The 9221-nt window shown below is 45.4% G+C and overlaps 1 non-coding gene across 1 annotated transcript; it reads right to left on the reverse strand.

The window, feature by feature from the left end:
• Positions 1-2039: 2039 nt before the first annotated feature.
• Positions 2040-2111, reverse strand: TRNAE-UUC (transfer RNA glutamic acid (anticodon UUC)). The gene has a single exon. It is a non-coding gene; the product is annotated as a tRNA-Glu (tRNA).
• Between the last annotated feature and the right edge of the window lie 7110 nt (positions 2112-9221).

Genomic DNA, 9221 nt, shown 5'->3' on the forward strand with positions numbered 1-9221 from the left:
CGCACAGCCTAGAGCCCGTTCTCTGCGACAGGAGAAACTACTGCAATGCGAAGTCCGCCCTCCTCTACTAGAGAAAGCCTGTGCACATCAGTGAAGACCCAGTGCAGCCATAAGTAAATAAATATTTTAATTTTTAATAAATAAATATCTCAAAGATAAATAAATTAAAAACCAAACCTGGGGAATCTGAAGCATAAAATCCAGGACCCAATGCTTCATGGTTAAAATGAAAGGCTCCATTAAATGATTGCTAAGGGCATTTGTAGCTCAAAATAGTCTATGAATATAAAGACTGATAAGGAAGATGATTAAGGAAAACTATGGCAAAATGTTTTGCAAAAAATACAAAGTTATAAAAATGGCAAATAAAACTCAAGCAAATATTTCCCCACAAAGTTAAGCTGTTTTTATTTAATTAAGTACGTGTCTATAGGGGCATCTACTATGCTCTGTGTCTTTTAAGTATCATATTCATCCAAAGGATGCTTTTGTCAAATCTGTGAGGCCACAAATCTATTTTATGGAAATGAATGATTCATAGGATGAATGAATTTAAGAGTCTTCATGTGAATGGAACACACTTGCCATAAGAAAGCAAGTTTTAAGACAAATAGAAACCACAGCTCCGGATGGCAGCCACCCTCCCTCCCCTTATTCATTTTAGATCCAGGAGCCCTGGAGACTGCATCATTCCTTGTTGTTTTTCTAGAACCTCAACAAACCCTCAGTAGTCCCTTTATTAAACTCTGTTAAGAATGTCATCAGTTTCCTATTGGGCCCCTGGCTGATACAGACATAATAATATTATCTGATAACAAAATAAGGATTAAATTGAAAAAAAATATATAAAACATTTATCCAAGTTCATAGTACGTGCTCAATGAATACTTATTATTGTTATTATTATTGGGTCTTATATTTTCCTATCTGTTCTGTCCTACTCGATTGAATAATTGCAGATCACCTGCTGATGATCAGTTTCTCCTCCAGGCTCTTAATTAGAAAATTTAATGTTTCTCATTGAAAGTGACATTTTTTGTGTCCCCTTAAAATCCCAAAGGACTTTAAAAAGAGAGAAAATTTCAAACAAAGTTATGTGGATGCCAAGTCTTTTCACAGTCGTTTCTCAGGGTTAATGGTAGTCTGAGAACAAATTGGGAAAGCTTCAAAGAGTTCAACACCAGTGGGACAGAAGTGTGGCTTCTAAATGCCTGGAGGTTTTTCCTAGCAGCAAATGTTTGGAGAAGCAAGCAAGATAAACGATTACAGCAGAAGATGCACTTATTTGGGTAACAGTTGGAAACTGTCTTGTCACACATCAGTACTAACATTTCTAACTCTAGAGATCTTATTGAGTGTATCATGAATTCCTGAAGTTTTTTAAAACAGAATGTGTCAAACAGTTAGGGCGTGAGAAGAAAGTATTTTTTTGCCATTGCCTCACTCCTCAATGTGTGTAATAATTTTCTATTTTCCTTCCTCCCCTCTCCCCCCACGGTAACTGCTTCAGTGAGCTTTTGAATCACAAAATACAGTAGACTGTACTCTGAACTACTCTGCCCTCAATAATATGACTTTTCTGAAAATCTTGCTGTCCTCAAAGGGATGGCTTTAGGTAACTTAAGAGCCTATAATGTCCTACAATGTGTCTTGTCTTTTTTTTTTTTTTTTCAAAGAAGAGCACTTTTTTAATCATTTGTTTCATATTCACGGTACAAGGAGAAATTGCGCAGAAAAACCAACTGAAACATCTATCTTAGCATGGGACCGGCTGACTCCCTGCTCCTCAGATTTAAAGACATTTCAAAGGCAAAGTCAGCACTCTTTCGAGTTACTTCCTTTCCGTTTGCTCCTGCCGGTCAACCGGCCTTGACTGGGCTGTACAACCATTCACTGTACGGTAGACCCCGATTCTCTTCAGCTTCAATTTCCCCTGGGTGCTCTGAAATGTAGTTATAGCTCTTTCTAAAAACACCAGTGTTCCCCTAGTTTAGAGGGGCTTGATTTATTTTCGTTTTCTGTCCAAAAATACAGTGGCGTTCCCACACCGGGAGTCGAACCCGGGCCGCCTGGGTGAAAACCAGGAATCCTAACCGCTAGACCATGTGGGAGACGACGAGTGCTTGCTCAAACCTAGACAAATTGAGTCTTCAGTCTCAGCTTCCTCCTGCCCCGCCTCTTGCGGCATCTGCTGACAGACCTGCTTCTGCGCATGCGGAGTTGCTTTACGGCCGGCGCCCTGTCTTCTGCGCCCTGAGAAGACGGCGGTTGAATCTCTCCTCTCCACGTTCGCGTCCTTTATGATCTCATCCCGCCTGCTGATTCTAGAGACCGCGTCTCCGCCTGTGTAGATTCTTGATTGATGAGTCATTATTCATAATTCCTCAGGAGAAGGCGGCAGAGTGCCAGAGGGCTGGCACTGCTTTGGGTGAAGACGTTGAAACCGCTTCCACAGAGGCCGACGTGTGCTGGACGCCGGGGCCCCTGCGAGGCACCCGCCCGTAGCGCCGCGGACGAGGCTCGGTGCTGCGCGCCCTCTGGCCCCGCTCGCCCGGGGAAGCGCTAGGGCTGTGTCCCCGGCACATGGGGGTCTGCCCTTCTCCCCTCTGCGCCGTGCAGGGCCACACGCACGCCCCGTCCCTTCACAGAAATTTCCCCTTTCCTCTCAAGATACAGGACACGGGGCTGCCTGGAACATTCCAGGTTCTGTTGACGCAATGGCAAAAAGCACTATTTGTGCCGTTGAAAGTGGGAGGTGGTGGATTGGGAACGTAGTTTATAAAACCGGAGAAAGTCCCTCGTTGAAAGCAGGCATGAAGGATGGAGGGTCCCCGCGGTTTCCTCGCCCGGTCTCGGCTGGAAGCAGCATCTCGCCGGGCGCAGTTTTTCTGCCTCCATGAACCCCAGGATGAGGAAGCCCGTGTGGGAGAGCTGCGCTCCTGGTGTTCTCGAGGCGGCTTCAACTACCCAGAAGTTGTTTGCACGAGCGCCCGACACTTTTGGAGCCCAATTTAAAGCTGGTTCTGGTTCTCGTTTACTTCCTCCTCATCCCCTACCTGCCAAAGGGTCTTAGAAGGTTCTCGCTCTCCCCTTCATTAAGGCTGCCTAAGGCTTCGCTTGTGACATTCGTCAGAGGGGAAATAGAAATGATTCTTAGATTTATTAACACGGAGGATGCTCCCTCAGAGGGAGTCAACATCCAACACCACTTAAGTGCAATGAAGCTCTGAAGGAAAACCACAACCTACTGACTGCAAACTATGTGTGTTAGATACGTTCAAGTCTGCTTGCTCATTTCATCATAGTATTCCTATGTGGTAGGTCTCATGCGCGTCTTTGGAGGTTCTTCCTGTACCAGTTTTTGCATCTTTGAACAATTTCACTTGTTTGTTTTGCAATCAGTGAGACAGCTGCCTTCCTCTGGCGGACATCTGCTTCGGAACAGTAAAGAAAACTCCATAACAAACCTCATCAACTACAGAATATCCCGCATCTGTGGTTCTCAATCTGAGGTTCGAGAGTTCACGTGTACCTTTCAGTTTTGTATTTCCACGTGATAATTCTTTTTGAAAAGTATCTTACCAGTTTTAAAGATAAAAGTTCCCCTAGTAACACGTAAGACAGGCACCATCCTTAGGATATAACCAAACTGTAACTTTCTCTGGTCTCTTAATATCCCCAATCTGAAATTTGTTCAGTTTTCCCCTTGTCATTGGATGAGAACTTGAGTAGTTTACCCGAAAGCCCTATGGTCACTTTATATTATTTTTATTTACTATTTTTATATTTATTTATATGACTGTTTCCCACATGTGAGATCTAGTTCGCTGACCAGGGAGCCAACCTGAGCCCTGGCTCGGGTAGAACAGCAATCTTAGCCCTGGACTAACAGGGAGGTTTCCCTATGGTCACGTTAAACAATAAAGCACAGTTTAGGACAATATACTATTTAGCAACTGTGTCCTCATTCTAGATAGTTCTTTCCCACTACCCCAGCTTGGGCATGACTTCAGGTTAGGAACAGTGATGAGCTGGATCAGGCTCCTGCCAGCTCACAAGATCATATTTTAGCTTCTCTTTCTAACCCTGTATTCCTGACATCACATTGGTAGATGGCCATAGTGGAGAGTATTTACACCACAGAAATAGGCAGATGCTCCAAGGCAGGGCTTATTACCTTGGAGAGCTAGTGTGCTGGTTCAAGAATAGCATGCTGGTTAAATGAACTCGGCAAGGGTCTGTTGTCCAGGAAAGAGGGTGTGTTCTATTTCTCTTTTCTTTCTTTGGCCTTCCTCCCATAGATGCTTCAAGGCCCTCCAAGATAGGAGTGTGTGGAGAGCAAGAGGAAGGGAGACTGAAACCTCCTACTGGACTGCTGCCACCAAAAGTCAGCTTCTTGCTTTCTGGGCCCAAACTCTTTTTTGCGTGGTTTTAGGGCTCTTTTCTCAGTGGTTCTCCAGGAGTTCACCAGAGGCTTCCTTGCTTGGACCCCATGAACAGTGTCTCCCAGAAGGCTGGCAGTGGCCTCCCTGTGTAGGTCTTAGACCAGTGGCACCAGAGCACCATTGCCTTTGTTTAACTGCAGATTCCCAGCCCCACCCAGAGCCCCCGAATGAGAACTTCTAGGAGCAGGGCCTGGGAGTCTGAATTTTAACAAGTACACCACCCCCGCTCCTACCAAATGACTCAGATGCCACTAGAGCTTGAGAAATCCTTACATGACCCTAAGTTCCCTTCGACCTCTAAAAGGCCATGACCCCTGAAGCACAATTTCCATCATTTCCTTTTCCTGCTGAAAAACCTGAGGGGGAGAAAAAAAGACTCGCTAGTTGCCATTTTTCTGTTGTTGTTTAGTTGCTAAGTCATGGCCAGCTCTTTGGGACCCTATGGACTGTAACCTGCCAGGCTGCTCTGTCCATGGAATTTCTCAGGCAGGAATACTGGAGTGGGTTGTCATTTGTCTTCAGGAGATCTTCCCAACTTCGGGGTCGAACTCGAGTCTCCTGCATTGGCCTGCAGATTCTTTACCACTGAACCACCACGGAAGGCCCAGTCCCCTGTTGAGTAAAATCTGTAAATTCCCTGGCCAAACCTTCCCAGCTTCCTATAACCCAGCCCTCACATAACCTGCTAACATTATCCTCCCATGCCTGTTCTTCAGCGATCACGTGCCGGTCACCCTGCTTTCTCTGTCCCACTTGCCCCTCATGATGTCCTGCCCTGGTCTCTGTGTTCCATTTCACTCTGCACCTTCCCTACTCATCTTCCCACATCTGATCCCAACTCCAAGGCCAGCTCAACCCCCTAAAGCCACCTCAGGGCTGTGGGTTCATTTCCTCTGAATCTCAAAGCACAGACCTCTAAAAACTGGCGACATAGGCTTATGCCTAGCCACCCTTATTATTTAAGTTATTTAATAGGAAAGTCCTTGAATAAAAATTAGTTTCCATAATCCCCCTGGGAACCCATTCCTGCAGTCACTCCTTTTGCCAAGTAGTCCTTCCTTTTATCTAACTTAAATACTTCCTGCTGTACTTCTGTGTGAAAGCGGCCTCATTTTAACCAACAGTATGAACAAAATGTTCCTGGGAGAAGGGAAAAAACACACATTTTTGAAGTTTAGCCAGACCAGTAAGTGAGCTGAATTTCTTTAGTTCCACACGCACACACACAAAAAAGCCTCCTTGTTGACAGAAGGAACCGCTATTCCTGTTCCCATGCATCTAAGGCTGACTCTCACTGGGCAGCTCTCCCATTTCATCCACCATTTGATACATTTGATCCTGGAAAAGAGCCCCAAATACATTCTACTTGCCGGGCATCTAGATTAACCAAAGCGGAGAGTGCAATTCAGGTCCCCTGGCTGCCAGTCATTTAGGAGCTCGGATGGTTTCCATTTCAGCAGGCCCAGGAGTCACCCTTTATAAGGGCATCGAAAATAAATGCCAATTAAGTTCCACTCTCCCAAGGAGAGCTCTGGCGGGCACAGACCCAGCCTAGGGCATTAAGTTAACCTCAAAGCTCTTTTGGGTAACAGCACCTGCCCCTGCTGACCATTCGGGGCGAGTTAATCTTCACGGCCTAACACTTGGTTCAGTTTCTAAAATTGGACTTGAACTCAGGAGGCCACTGGGATAACAGAGCTTCCTCGGGGCTTTTTTTAGGTTATATAACCCTGCCCTTCACCTCCACCCCAAGTCTAGTATCTCCTCCTCATGCTAGGACTCAGGACAAGTACCCTTGCACCCCCGAAACTCGGTTAGGTCTTGTTCTGTGGGCCCACCCCATCAGTCAGCGGGCTGGATGAGTTTCTCTGCCTCTCTCTCCAGGGTAGATGTTAAGCTCCTGGTGGCACAGTCTGGGTCTCACTCTGTTGTCTCCCCAGATTCTTGGCACAGTGCTTGGCAAGAAACAGCTCTCCCTCAGGCAGGTAAAAATACCTCCACAGCATGGTATCCTTCCTGCCACATCAGCCACACTCAGCAAATGTTTGCGTCGTCGCCTACCTGATTCATTCATTCATTTAGTAATCAATCCATCAGTCAATCCCAGCAGAATAGTCTTGGTTTCAACCCAGCACCCAGGGGGCAAAGCAACTGACTACAAGTTCTGCTGTGTACCAAGTTGCTTCAGTTGTATCGAACTCTTTGCAGCCCCGTGGACTGTAGCCGGCCAGGCTCCTCTGTCCATGGGATTCTCCAGGCAAGAATACTGGAATGGGCTGCCATGTCCTCCTCCAGGGGATCTTCCCAACTCAGGGATCGAACCTGCGTCTCTTACATATCCTGCATTGGCCGGCGGGATATATATATATATATATATTCAGATACTGATTAATTAAATTCTCACGTATGATAACTACTAATCTAAAAGTCACATGGCAATGATTAAAATGAAATAAGTCTTCCACATTCACAATCCAAACAAAATACACTGGTTAAGTATAATAAAGGCTGATGTGATAGCATCTCGTATGACAGTACTCCTTACCTAGATCTAGACTGACTCCTGTAACACCTTAAAACTTAGTTATCCACCATTAAAGATTGGTATGGCATGAGTTTTTATCCAGTTCATGGTACCAGACTATAAATAAATTCCATTCAATTAATATAAATGGATTCTGAAAAAAAAAAAGTCTATTATTGGAAACTTCCAAATACATGGTCCAAGTCAGTCACTGCTGTTTTATTCTATTTTTATTTTATTTTTTTATTTTCTTTCTTTTTTTGGGGGGGGCCACACTGCAGAGCAGTTGGGATCTTAGTTCCCCGATCAGGGATCCAACCCAAGCCCCCTGAACTAGAAATGCAGATTCGTAACCACTGAAACGCTGTGGAAGTCCCAGTCAGTGCCGCTTTAAAAGTGACAATTCGTGGACTGGAGTTCTCTATTGAGATATTTATCCAACTTGCCTGGGTCCAAATTCTGGCTTCTAAATGAACGGTCAGGGGGACCATAATTTGTAAACACCAAATCTTAAAAGTATAAAACTGCTCTGTTAATTTTGTAAATTCTGAGCCTTTGCTCTTGATTCTCTTTATCTCTCTGAAATCCTCCCTTGGGTACAAAAACCCATCCCTTCTGTGGAACTCAGTTAAGGACCAGAAAGGATACAAATAATAAAACCACTTCTCATTTACATCATGCTTCACAGGTTATAAATCAGCTCACAGACAATGAACGCCTGTGGCTCACAAGTTAAGGGTGAGCTATAATCAAACATCTGTGGTGTTCTATCCTAAAAGATATCGGTCATCAGCAGGGTGTGGGTCAGACACGGGAATTTACACAAGCTTTGTGACAAGGCCATAAAATCGTATGCAATCTGATAAAGTTGCAATGGGCTTATCTCCTTGGATCATCTGAATATGTTTCCTCCTGCCTCCACCTAATGTACCCCACAAAATCGGCCCATGCTGCCAAGCAATAATACAGGAGTTCCAAGTTAGCTGTCCTTGGCTGCTCCCTTCCCTGACCTAGAGAAAAATATTAAGTTCAAGGTAATGCTGGAGACTCCTGAGGCAATTGCCCAGCTGTCCCCAGGAAATGAATCATTCCCTCCTTCCACAACCTAACCTCTAGTCAAACAGGCTTTTAAAATCCCTGTGCTAGTTCTCTCTCTCTTCCGCTCAAAACTCAACATTCAAAAAACTAAGATCATGGCATTCAGTCCCATCACTTTATGGCAAATAGATGGGGAAACAATGGAAACAGTCACAGACTTTATTTTCTTGGGCTCCAAAGTCACTGCAGATGGTGACTGCAGCCATAAAAAGACACTTTCTCCTTAGAAGAAAAGCTATGACCAACCTAGACAGAGTATTAAAAAGCAGAGACATTACTTTGCAAACGAAGGTCCGTATAATCAAAGCTATGGTTTTTCCCGTAGTCATGTATGGATGTGAAAGTTGGGCCATAAAGAAGGCTGACAGCCAAAGAATTGATGCTTTTGAACTGTGGTGTTAGAGAAGACTCTTTAAGAGTCCCCTTGGACTGCAAGGAGATCAAACCAGTCAATCCTAAAAGAAATCAATCCTGAATATTCACTGGAAGATTGATGCTGAAGCTGAAGCTCCAGTACTTGGTCACCTGATGCAAAGAGCTGACTCATTAGAAAAGATCCTGATGCTGGGAAAGACAAAAGGCAGGAGGAAAAGGGACGACAGAGGATGAGATGGTTGGTTGGCATCACTGACTTAATGGACATCAGTTTGAGCAAGCTCCAGGAGAAGGAGAAGGATAGGGAAGCCTGGTGTGATGCAGTCCATGGGGTTGCGGAGTCGGACACAACTGAGCGACTGAACAACAGAACCGCTCTGTGATGCTGGGGCATCACTGTAGCCATGCTACCCTCTCCAGCGGGCTCCCTGTTTGGCTCTGCCAATAGCGGGCGTGAGAGGGAGACTGGGGAGCTGCTTCCAGTTTCTGAGGGTGACCACGGAAGAAGTGAAAGTGTTAGTTGCTCAGTGGTGTCCCACTCTTTCAACCCCATGGGCTGTAGCTCCTCTGTCCATGGGATTTCCCAGGCAAGAATGGGTAGCCATTCTACTGGAGTGGGTAGCCATTCCCTTCTCCAGGGGATCTTCCCAATCCAGGGATGGAATCTGGGTCTCCCACATTGCAGGCAGATTCCTTACCGTCTGAGCCACCAGGGAAGCCCCCATGACCATACTGTAACTCATCTTAGCAGCAACTGTGGGTTCCAGTAGCAGCAGTTG

The sequence above is a fragment of the Muntiacus reevesi genome, chromosome 11, assembly GCF_963930625.1.
Source record: "Muntiacus reevesi chromosome 11, mMunRee1.1, whole genome shotgun sequence".
NCBI lineage: Eukaryota > Metazoa > Chordata > Mammalia > Artiodactyla > Cervidae > Muntiacus > Muntiacus reevesi.